General features: G+C 40.9%; 1 long non-coding RNA gene across 1 annotated transcript in view; it reads left to right on the top strand.

The window, feature by feature from the left end:
• Nucleotides 1-12: 12 nt before the first annotated feature.
• Nucleotides 13-11,148, top strand: part of LOC107184853 — a 25,552-nt gene continuing 14,416 nt past the window's right edge. Inside the window, exon 1 of the long non-coding RNA XR_001515752.1 lies at nt 13-333. This is a non-coding gene — a long non-coding RNA (uncharacterized LOC107184853). The remainder of the gene's footprint in view (nt 334-11,148) is intronic.

Here is an 11,148-nt window from a genome sequence, read left to right as displayed (position 1 = left end):
GCCATGCTGTGTGCGCCGCGCCCCCTTCCCCGAAGCCCAGGCCCCCACCCGCCGCGCTCCGTCTCCTCCGCGCATGCGCGCGCCCCCTCCCGCCCGCGTCTGCGCAGCGAGGGTCGCTACCCTGCGCGAAGTGCGCCGTTCGGGTTCGTTGGGCTCCCACCTTGCGGCACGACGACCGTCTTCCACCCGCTCCTCTTCAGAGTGCCCAACTTTTTTGATGGATTTATGAAATATTGTTAGAGTCGAAGCCGCGATTCAAGGCTGGTGTCAGAGGCCTTTTACGAAAATGGTGGAGAGTTACTGCAGAACAACGGATTTGGGGCGAACCATGATGTAGGTATCTCAGAAGCATGTTCACCAAAACATTCTTACCGAAATTAAGTTTATTGTCCGAGTTAGTATTGGAGTCTGGGTTGAAAATGTAGGAGAAAGGTAATACCTAATAGGAAAAGGCTTGGACGGACAGGCTCCTCCAGAGCCACCCACTCACCTCTCCTGTCCTGTCGTCATGTCCTCTTCTTGGGGTGCTCTTGATGTCCTCCAAAAGAAGGCTAATCGTATTCCCCTTTCAAGATTCAGCTTAGGTGACACTTGCCTCCTGGCACCCAGTTATCGGAGGCACCCAGTTATTGGAGGCCCGAGGTAGTGATCTTCTTGTCGGCTTCCCCAATACCTTGGACTTCTTTGAGGGCTGGAATGGTGGCCTAATGGCGTGTATGGATTGTAAGGTAGTTAACACCATGTAACACCTAAGTAAGGAAAAAAGGAATTCACAATAGGATCCCAATATCAACTTCCAAGTATTTGCCTATATACTGTACACAGATCTTCCAAGCACCTATGAATTGGCAGTTTCCTCGCCACTGTGGTTATTCTAGAAGGGTTTGACAACTTACTGAAGGTCTTTCTAAGACTAACGCTTTCTTTTTTCACACCTATTTACCACCTCATTTGCTTCCCAGAGAACACATTTCGATTTCCCGGTTAACAGAGACATCTTACTCTTTTGTCCTGGCTTGAGTTCTTCAGTCCCCAACACAGTGCCTTATGCTCAGTGGGCACCTAATGGATGGTTGCAGATTCCTCTTACTAAGTAAGTCAGTGATGCCCCTTGGCTAAATCAGTAGAAAGTGACCATGCATGGCACCCAGGGCACCTGAGACCACTATAAGCGCTACTCCAGGTCTTACGTCTTTCCTTTCTTTTCTACTTTGTTTCTGCACCTTTCCTCCTGGCACCCAGTTATCCGAGTCCCAAAATAGTGATCTCCTTACAGGCTTCCTTGCAATTCTTTGTATTCTCTTTAGTCCACTTTTCTAAACTTTTACTCCCATTCTGTTGAGGCTTTTTGGGTGGGCACCAAGGGGTAGGTTGTGGATAGTCGTCCTATTTGGCTTGGGCATCATATTCACAAAGATTCAAAGTAGACTCCAATGTTATTTCCAAAAGAGATATACATGGCAGCTGAGAACGATGTTGATGTTCTTTTTGCAACATTACTTATGAACTTTAAAAACCTAACCGTGAATCTATAACTTTAAAAAATCTAAAATATACTGTAATTTAGTAACCCAGTTTGGGCATTTCTCCATTTTTTTTCCCATTTTTTTGAAAGTCTAAGAAATTGGAATTAGCCAGGCTCTTACTCAACTTCTGAAATTAACTTTCTATTTCCTCTTCTGACTCTAGTTGCTTTTTCTCCTGCTTCTTGTTCATGCCAATTAGTGGAAGGCATGGTTGTTCTCTGAAATCCTTTAGTGCTAGAGTAAACACCTTGAACTTTAATAAGTTCTCTTCCTTGGCCATGTGTCAATATTTTTTAAAAGATAGAGACCACTTACAGTGAACAGAAGAGTATCAGGTCACTTGTCAGAACTCAATCATAGAATATGGCTGGGCAAAACAAAGCAGGAGGGAGTACAGCTGTTACCTGCAGTTGCATGTAGCCCAGCACTGCTGTCAGTCAGCTGAGCTCAGAGGAGCTCCTACTCTCCTGAAAAGGAGCTGGTAGTGGCTGGCAGAGCAGGAGAGATCTGATTAGGCAATCAGAAGGGTGTGGATTTTTATTTAAAACTAGTGACCCAGTGCATGGATTCATGCACATTGAAAGGAAATTAATTAGAAGGTGGCCAGCGGGCAGGACTGGGAGAGAAGAGCCAACCTCCCGCAGCCCCTCCCCAGCATCTGTGGAGTGAGGGGGGGCGGGGGGTCTCCCCAGCAGGTGGGATCCCCCGGGCTGGCCTGTGGGGATCCCGCAGAAACTGGCTCTCTAAGATCTCCTGAGGGGTCCCGGAGTGTGAGAGGGCATGCTGCAAAGTTGCTGTCGTACAAGGTGTGGAATGCAAGTGTGCAGTATACCAGATTCGGGGCCGACAGTGCCCCAGCAACAACATAACCCACAGCGAAGGTGGAATCGTGCAACCCTGTGAGGAATCAGGCTCCCTCCTCTCTGGTTTTGGAGTGTGTCACCCAAGAACCACCAATGCCAAGTCACTGCAGCTCAGCAGCTCCTGCATTGAGCGTCTGCCCCCTGGTGGCCAGTACACGTCATAGCAACTGGTCGGAAGGTAGGAGGGACACTTAGCATATTAGCCATTTATATATATAGACTCAAGGCCTGGTGCACGATTCATGTACCAGTGGGGTCCCTTGGCCTGGCCTGCGGGATCGGGCCGAAACTGGCTCACCGACATCCCTGAGGGCTCCTGGATTGTGAGAGGGTGCAGGCCAAGCTGAGGGACCCCATCAGTGCATGATCAGGGCCAGGGAGGGACACGGGAGGTTGGCCAGCCAGGGAAGGACTGCAGGAGGGCTCCAGGGTATGTCCGGCCCGTCTTGCTCATTCCCAGTTGGCCGGACCCCAACAGCAAGCCAACCTATTGGTCAGAGTGCCTGTCCCCTGATGGTCAGTGCACATCATAGAGACTGGTTGACTAGTTGACTGTCTGCCCCCTGGTGGCCAGTGCATGTCATAGCAAGCAGTTGAGCGGCCTTAGCATATCATTAGCATATTACACTTTGGTTGAATGGATGACTAGATGACCAGACACTTAGCATATTAGGCTTTTATTATATAGAATTGTATTGAATTTTTGGGGGTGACATTTGTTAATAAAAAGATATAGGCTTCAAGTGTACAATTCTATAATACGTCACTTGTACACCTGTACCTAAAGTTAAGTCTCCTTCCGTCACCATTTATCCCCCTTTAACCGTCTTCTACCTCACTCAACCCCCCTTTTCCTCTGGCAATCAACATACTATGGTCTGTGTCTTTGAGTTTTTGTTTTTGTTTTTTTCTTAATCTCATCACCCTTTTCACTCAGCCCCCCAATCTCCTCCCCTCTGATAGCTGTCAATCTGTTCTCTGTATCTATGAGTTTGGCTTGTTTCACTTAGCATAATACAGTGGAACTGGGTTTTCCAATTTAATTCATTTCAGAAGGTTGATGGAGAAGCGATTTGCTAGAAAACCCATTAGAAATAATGTAAATTGAATTAATTTGTTTCAAATCCCCGAAATGACTCCGGTTTAACCTTTCTTATATACAGTACATGTCTGATGTACTGTTTTAAACAAACACTTCTTAAATTAATCAAACCAACCCCTACTAGCCTTAAACAAATTACTTTCAGCATTCATTCCAGAGGTGTCTTTTAGGAAGTCAGTATGTGGCACTTTATCAAATGCTTTTTTTGCATCTATTAATATCAGCATGTGATTTTTATTTGGTTTATGTGGTATATCACATTTATTGATTTGCACACATTGTACCAACCTTGTATCCCAGGAATAAATCCCACTTATCATGATGTATGATCTTTTTAATGTATTGCTGGATCTGATTTGCTAATATTTTTTGAGGATTTTAGCATCTATGTTCACCAGGGATATTAGTCTATAATTTTCTTTCTTCATATTTGTAGTGTCTTTTTCTGGTTTTGGAGTTAGGATACTGCTGGCCTCATAAAATGAGCTTGGGAGTGTTTCTTCCTCTTGAATTTTTGGAATATTTGAGAAGGATAGGTTTCAATTCTTTGAATGTTTGGTAAAATTCACATGTGAGCCATTCAGTCCAGAAGTTTCGTTTGCTGGGAGTTGTTGTTTTTATTACTGCTTCAATTTCATTAGTTATAATCAGTCTATTCAGATTTTATGATTCCTCTTGATTCAGTTTTGGAAGATTGCACATTTTTAGGAATTTATGCATTTCATCCAAATTGACCAATTTGTTAGCATATAGTTGTTCATAATATTTTCTTATAATCCTTTGGATTTCTGTGGTGTCAGTTGTTACTTCTCCTCTTTCATATCTGATTTTATTTGGGTCCTCTCTCTTTTTTTCTTGATGGGTCTGGTTAAATGTTTGTCAATCTTGTTTACCTTTTCAAAAAACAAGCTCTTGGTTTCATTGATCTTTTGTGATGTTGTTGTTTTTAGACACCATTTCATTTATTTCTGCTCTGGTCTTTAATATTTCCTTTCTTCTACTCACTTTTGGCTTTGTCTGTTTTTCTTTTTCTGGTACCTTTAAGTGTAAAGTTAGATTGTTTATTTGAGATTTTTTGTTTCTTGTAATGCCATGAATTTCCCTCTTAGGACTGCTTTTGCTGTGTCCCATAGATTTGGGGTTGTTGTGTTCTCATTTCAATTTGTTTCACGGTATTTTTTTTCTTTTTCTTTGATCTCATTAATATAGGCTTCAAGTGTACAATTCTATAATACGTCACTTGTACACCTGTACCTTCCGTCACCATTTATCCCCCTTTAATCGTCTTCTACCTCACTCAACCCCACATGTTATTTAGCCTCCATGTCTTTGGGTATTTTACAATTTTTTGTGTGTGATTGATTTCTAGTTTTATACCATTGTCTTGATATGATTCAGTCTTAAATTCATTGAAACATGTTTCGTGTCCTAATGTGAGGTCTGTCCTAGAAAATGTCTCATTTGTACTTGCACAGAATATGTATTCTGCTGCTTTGGGGTAAATTGCTCTGAAAATATCAATTAAGTCTCTTTCATCTAGTGTTTCATAAAAGGCTGTTGTTTCCTTGTTGATTTTCTGTCTGGAGGATCTATCCATTGATCTCAATAGGGTGATAAAATCTCCTACTCTGACTATATTATTGTCAATTTCTCTCTTTATTTCCATAAATAATTGCTTTATATCTTTAGGTGTTTCTTCAAATGTATATAAGGGTTATAGCCTTTTGTTGGATTGCTCCCTTTATCATTATATAGTCTCCTTTGTCTCTTACTATAGCATTTGTTTTAAAGTCTGTTTTGTCAGATATAAGTATTTCTACCCCAGGTTTTTTCCCCTTTTCCTAGAATGAGTTATCTTTCTACATCTCTTTTCTTTTAGTCTGTGTGTATCTTTTGTTCTGAGGTTGGTCTCTTGTAGGTAGCATATATATGGGTCTTGTTTTTTTATTCTTTCAGGTATCCTATGTCTTTTGATTGGAACATTTAAGGTATTTACATTTAAAGTGGTTATTGAGCACGGCTGGTGTGGCTCAGTGGTTGAACATTGACCTATGCACCAGGAGGTCACAGTTTGATTCCCGGGCATGTCCCTAGTAAGAGGTGTGCAAGAGACATCCAATCAATGATTCTCTTTCATCATTGATGTTTCTGTCTCTCTCTCTCCCTCTCCCTTCCTCTCTGAAATCAATAAAAATATATTAAAAAAATAGTTATTGATAGGTATGTATCACCATTTTATTTTTTTAACTATGTTCCTCTGTGTTTCTTTCCTTCCTTCCTTCCTTCCTTCCTTCCTTCCTTCCTTCCCCTTAATATTTTTATGATTCCCTGATTGTCTTAAACTTTGCCATTTTATTTATGATGTGTCATGGTGTGGGCCTTTATGTTTCTTTCTTTCTTTCTTTCTTTCTTTCTTCTTAATGAAGACCCTTTAACATTTCTTATAAAACTGGTATGATGGTAAAGAACTCCTTTAGTTTTTCTTGTCTAGGAAGCTGTTTATTTCTTCTTCAATTTTAACTGTTAATCTTGTTGGGTAAAGTAGTCTTGACTATAGGTCCTTGTTTTTTATCACTTTGAATATTTCTTGTCATCACTTTTAATATTTCCTGCTAAGCCCTTCTGGCCTGAGATATTTTTGTTGAGAAATTAGCAGACAGTGTTTTGGTTGCTTCCTTGTAGGTAACTAACTGCCTTTTTCTTGCTGCTTTTAAGATGCTCTCTTTGTCTTTACTTTTTGCCAGTCTAATTATGATGTGTCTTGGTGTGGGCATCTATGTTGGATTCATCTTGTTTGGGACTCTCTGTGCTTCTTGGATTTATGTGTCTTTTCCCTTTAACAGATTAGGGAAGTTTTCAGCCATGATTTCTTCAAATAGGTTTTTGACCCCTTGCTCTCTCTCTTCTCCTTCTGGTACCCCTATAATGTAGATTTTATTAGGCTTCATGGTGTCCCAAAGACCCCTTAATCTATCCTCATTTTTAAAAAATTATTCTTGCTGTTCTGATTGGGTATTTTCTACTACCTTGTCTTCCTTATAACTGCACACCCCCTACTGGGATTGAAACCGCAACCAGGCATGTGCCCTTGACCAGAATTGAACCTGGGACTCTTCAGTACACAGGCCTGCGCTCTATCCACTAAGCCAAACCGGCTAGGGCTATAACTATTTTTTTGACCTCTGTATCTGGTAAATTGCTTGCCTCCATTTCATATAGCTCTTTTTCTGGAGATTTCTTCGTTCTTTCATTTGGACCAGGTTTCTTTGTCTCCCCATTTTGGCTGCCTCTTTGTATTTGTTTTTATGTATTAGGCAGATCTCCTCTGTTCCCCATTCTTGGTAGGGTGGTCTTATGTAATAGATGTCCTGTGGGACTCATTGGCACAGTCTCCTTGATCACCTGAGCTGGGTGCTCCAGGAATGTTCCTTTGTAAGTTATGTGAGCCTTCCTGTTTGTAATTGAGTCTTGGTTGCTATTGGCCCATTTGTGTGTGGGAAATACTCTCAAGCTGGTTGACTGTGAGGATTGACCTTTACCATAATGTAGGAGCTTCTGTGCAGGTGCTGGCCACTGAAACAGAAATTGCCTCAGCAGGGTCTGCACCCTTTGGATATGCCACTTGAAAAGTAAATTGGATCCTGCTCTGATGTCTGAAGCTGGCCACTAGGTGTGTATATTCTGGGGCCTCTTGGCAGGGACTCTGGTGCAGGTCAATGTCAGACACTGCCTGTGACTTGCCCTGGGCAACAAATTTATCCTCAGTTTGTGGCTGCTTCTGCTGGGCCCAGCATGGGTTTGAGACTCAGGGGGAACACTCCACAGCTGAAATATCCGTCCAGAATTTTATCCGCTGTCCATGGTTATGCGGCCGTCTTTTTTCACATCTCTCCCCTTACCAGTCTCGATGTGGCTTTTTCTGTAAATCTTTGATTATAAGACTTCTTTTCAGCTGGTCTTCAGTTGATTATTCAGGTTAATCTATATTTTAGTTGTAATTCCAGTTTGGTACTAGAAGGAGGTGAGTATACCTTAAACCTACTCCACTGCCATCTTGGATCCTGGGATGTGAATTTTTTTAAACCTAATAAGAATGTTTACAATAGCATCTCATTGAAGGCATAACTGTTCAAAATCTGGGAAGAATGTTCAGATGAGTATATCACATTGACTATAATACTAGTCATTTTCTTAATTTGTTCTTCAAATACTGCAGAAAGCCAGAAGCTCTGGGCACAACATGTTCCACTTTCTCCCAGGGCTGTTATGGAAAATAATACTTATAATGCAAAATTGCCCTGTTTGAGGTAGTATTATTGAGCCCTATCTAAGGTGTTTAATTATTACAAAGTTACCTACATAATTTGTAATTGATTTAGTTTCTCTTTTCTATTTATAAAACATGTGCCAGGTTATGATACTTGGCATTTAAGGATGTACAAGAGGTCAAAGGACCTGTGTGTAGGCCAATCATATAATTGACTAGCTATAATATTCTTTTTCATTTCTCAATAGTGTTCCAAGATTCTGTTCATTTTTTGGGGGAAGACGAGACTTTGTAATGCATTCTCAACCCATATTTGTCTTTTTTTTCCTAAAAAGATTGAGTTAAGAAACCTGAGTTTTGCCTTTAAATACAGTTCTTTTATTTTCACCCATGAATTCAACAATCATTTTTTAGAAAAGTCTAAAAATCACTCTAAATTTAGACTTCCAGAAAAATTGTGAAATACAAAGAATTCCTGTAAACACTTCACCCGTTTTCCCCTAATGCTAACATTTCTATAACCAAGATACATTTGTACAATTAACACTGTATATTATTGTTAACTAGACTACAGCATTTTTTTTAAAATATTTTTTTATTGATTTCAGAGAGGAAGGAAGAGGGAGAGAGAGAAACATCCATGATGAGAGAGAATCATGGAATCGGCTGCTTCCTGCAAGTCGCCTACTGGGGATTGAGCCTATAACCCAGGCATGTGCCCTTGACCAGAATTGAACCAGGGCCCTTTCAGTTCGCAGGCCGATGCTCTATCCACTGAGCCAAACCAGCTAGGGCGACTACAAAATTTTTAAACTTCATCAATTGTCCACTAATGTCTTTTTACTGCTTCAGGATTCAATCCAGGATACCACATTTAATCTAATGAGATCTTTTCTGAAGATCTGGTGTCTGTTCCCACAACCTTGGGACCCCACTACCTGTTGCCCTAAGCATAAGTTTGTGGAAGCCAGCAAGCCTCTAGTTGCTCTGCAGTTCTTTAGAGCTGTGATACAATTCAGTGGTTAACAGCAATATGTGTTGTCAGACTTCTGGATAAATCCTGCCTCTATTTGGTGATTTGCACCAAGGGGTTTAACCTTCCTAAGTTTCCATTTTATCATCCCCATCTTTAAGAGAGGAAATGAGAGTTGTGGTGAGGTTTAAATTTTATTATCTTCAGAGATCATATAGAAAAGTGTCTGATACAGAGTTAAACACTTAGTTAAAGTTACCTGTTATTATCAATGTTCCAGAAACAGTGGGTGGATCTGTCTTCAGATTGGATAGTCAAGCAACAAAGACTCAGTGCTACAGCAAAAAGTCATTTAAAGAAATCAAGTTTTTATTTATTATTAAAAGAGAATTAGAGTGACAATGAAGACCATTTCATTGATAAAAGGAAAGAAATATGAAACTTGGGAGTAGAATTCCAGAAAGCAAATAAAATGCAATATTTAATTACTGAAAGGCATATGGAGCAAAGTTCATGCTAATCCTTTCTGTATGGGTTTAATTTTAATATATCTGTGGCTGAAGTGAGCACAGTTCTCATCACTATTTTAAGCTTAGCTCACATTAGAGCAGCGAGTAAATAGGAAAAAATGTTCTAATTTTAGAGGTTAATTTTATAATAATCATCACAAGTATTGTAATTAGGTTTCCAAAGAAATAAGGCTTATTATATAATAACTAATAATAACATAACGTGTACAGTGTTTGGCATTTTTCAGAGACCTTTCATAGTCATTTTTCTTACGTGACACGTGAGTTAAGGGAGGGTGTATGAAACATGAACCACATTTTGCTGAGTGGGAAGCTCAGTGGGAAGGAAGCACATCATGAAAAGCCTCACAGAGGAAGTGACACAGCACTGACCCTTAAGTGATTTGAAGGGGGCTCCCCAGATGGACGGAAGGTTCCCAGCAGAGGTGCAGCAGAACGTAGGGTGATAGAGGAGAGGAGAGTTCTTTTGTGGGAACAAATATCTCAATATGTCTGATGCTTTGGGTGAGGGGAGCAGTGTAGAGGCAGGTGAGGCTTTATATGCCAGGCTAGGAGTTTGGACTTGATTCTCTGGCAGCGAGTTTCTTTGAGGCAAAAGAGTAACATGATCAGATTTTATTTCAGGAAAATCATTATGGCAGTAGTATAGAAAATGAACTTGAAAGATCTTTAGCAGGTCGGTTCAAGACAGCTGATATTTTCAAAACCTGTTAACTATGAAATCTCAGGTCCCAGATGTGGTGCCACTGAGCAAGAGGAGACAGCCAGTTTGGTGCTAGCAGCACAATACTGCCTGCAACAAAAGCACGAGATTTAGATACAGGAATCGTGGTTCCAGCCCAGGCTTTGTCAGATCTACAATTGTCCTGGAGCATTACCATTTCATTTCCCTTGGCTTACCTCCGTGTAATGAGAGTATTTGTGTGGCACCAACTTTACATATGTTAATTGACATCACTGGAGTACTTCAGACAACAAATCAGGACTTGGAATGAAGACAAATGTAAAGATTTACAAGCTAGTCCCAGAATCATATCCAGGGGTGGAAACTTTAGCAGATTGCCTAAGCTATGTAGAAGGGTGGATATGGGATTGTAGAATCCAATTTTGAGCCACTTCTATCAAGTAATTATTCCAATGACTTCCATGTTTTATTGTCTCCCTAGAAAGCAGAGTGCCGCCAAAGATTTAAACAGAGATTTCAAATTTAATATTATATTATACCTAGGTTCTCTCTTGAAGTCAGGTGGGAATAAAATAAGATATTCACAAGTTCTATAAGGTTGGTTTTGATACCGTTGTAATTAGCTAGTTATTAATAATAGGAAAGGAGCAAAGGGAAAGCCAGATATTATAGGCATGTCATTTGGGCAGCTTTACCTGGAAACTGCAATTCACACTCTTCCTCAGAGAACAATGGCCTATTCCTTGCAAAACATTGGGGGAAGGGATTCAACAAAGAGAAGATAGACACATGCGCAGTAAAGCTGGAAGGTCTACTCTAGGATACTTGCCTGTCAATCATACCTAGGGGCAGAAATGTTTGGCCAGATTGGGTGTGGCCACTGCAAGGGTGTAAACATTTGGGAATACAGAATCTCTAAACAGGAAGTCTCTCCCTTGACTCTTGCTCTTGTTGCTCAGGGCGTCCGTGTTCTCTTGCATTTGCCCGTGTGGCCCGGGGCCATGTGGACCCCCACATGCCATGGACTGATGGACTGCAGTGGGGAACACAAGCTAAGCTAGCCTGATGCTGTATAGGACCTGGCTCCAAATGGAAAGGAAACTCTGGGCACTGGCTCTGATTTTAGCTCTGCTGAAGCCCCAGCTACACTTCTATGAAATTCTTATTCCAGCAGTACCCCAAGAATCCCACTTTTACAAGCA

Source organism: Myotis davidii, unplaced genomic scaffold, assembly GCF_000327345.1.
Source record: "Myotis davidii unplaced genomic scaffold, ASM32734v1 scaffold125, whole genome shotgun sequence".
In the NCBI taxonomy this organism is placed as follows: Eukaryota; Metazoa; Chordata; class Mammalia; order Chiroptera; family Vespertilionidae; genus Myotis; species Myotis davidii.
This window is presented reverse-complemented; position numbering and strand designations above follow the sequence as displayed.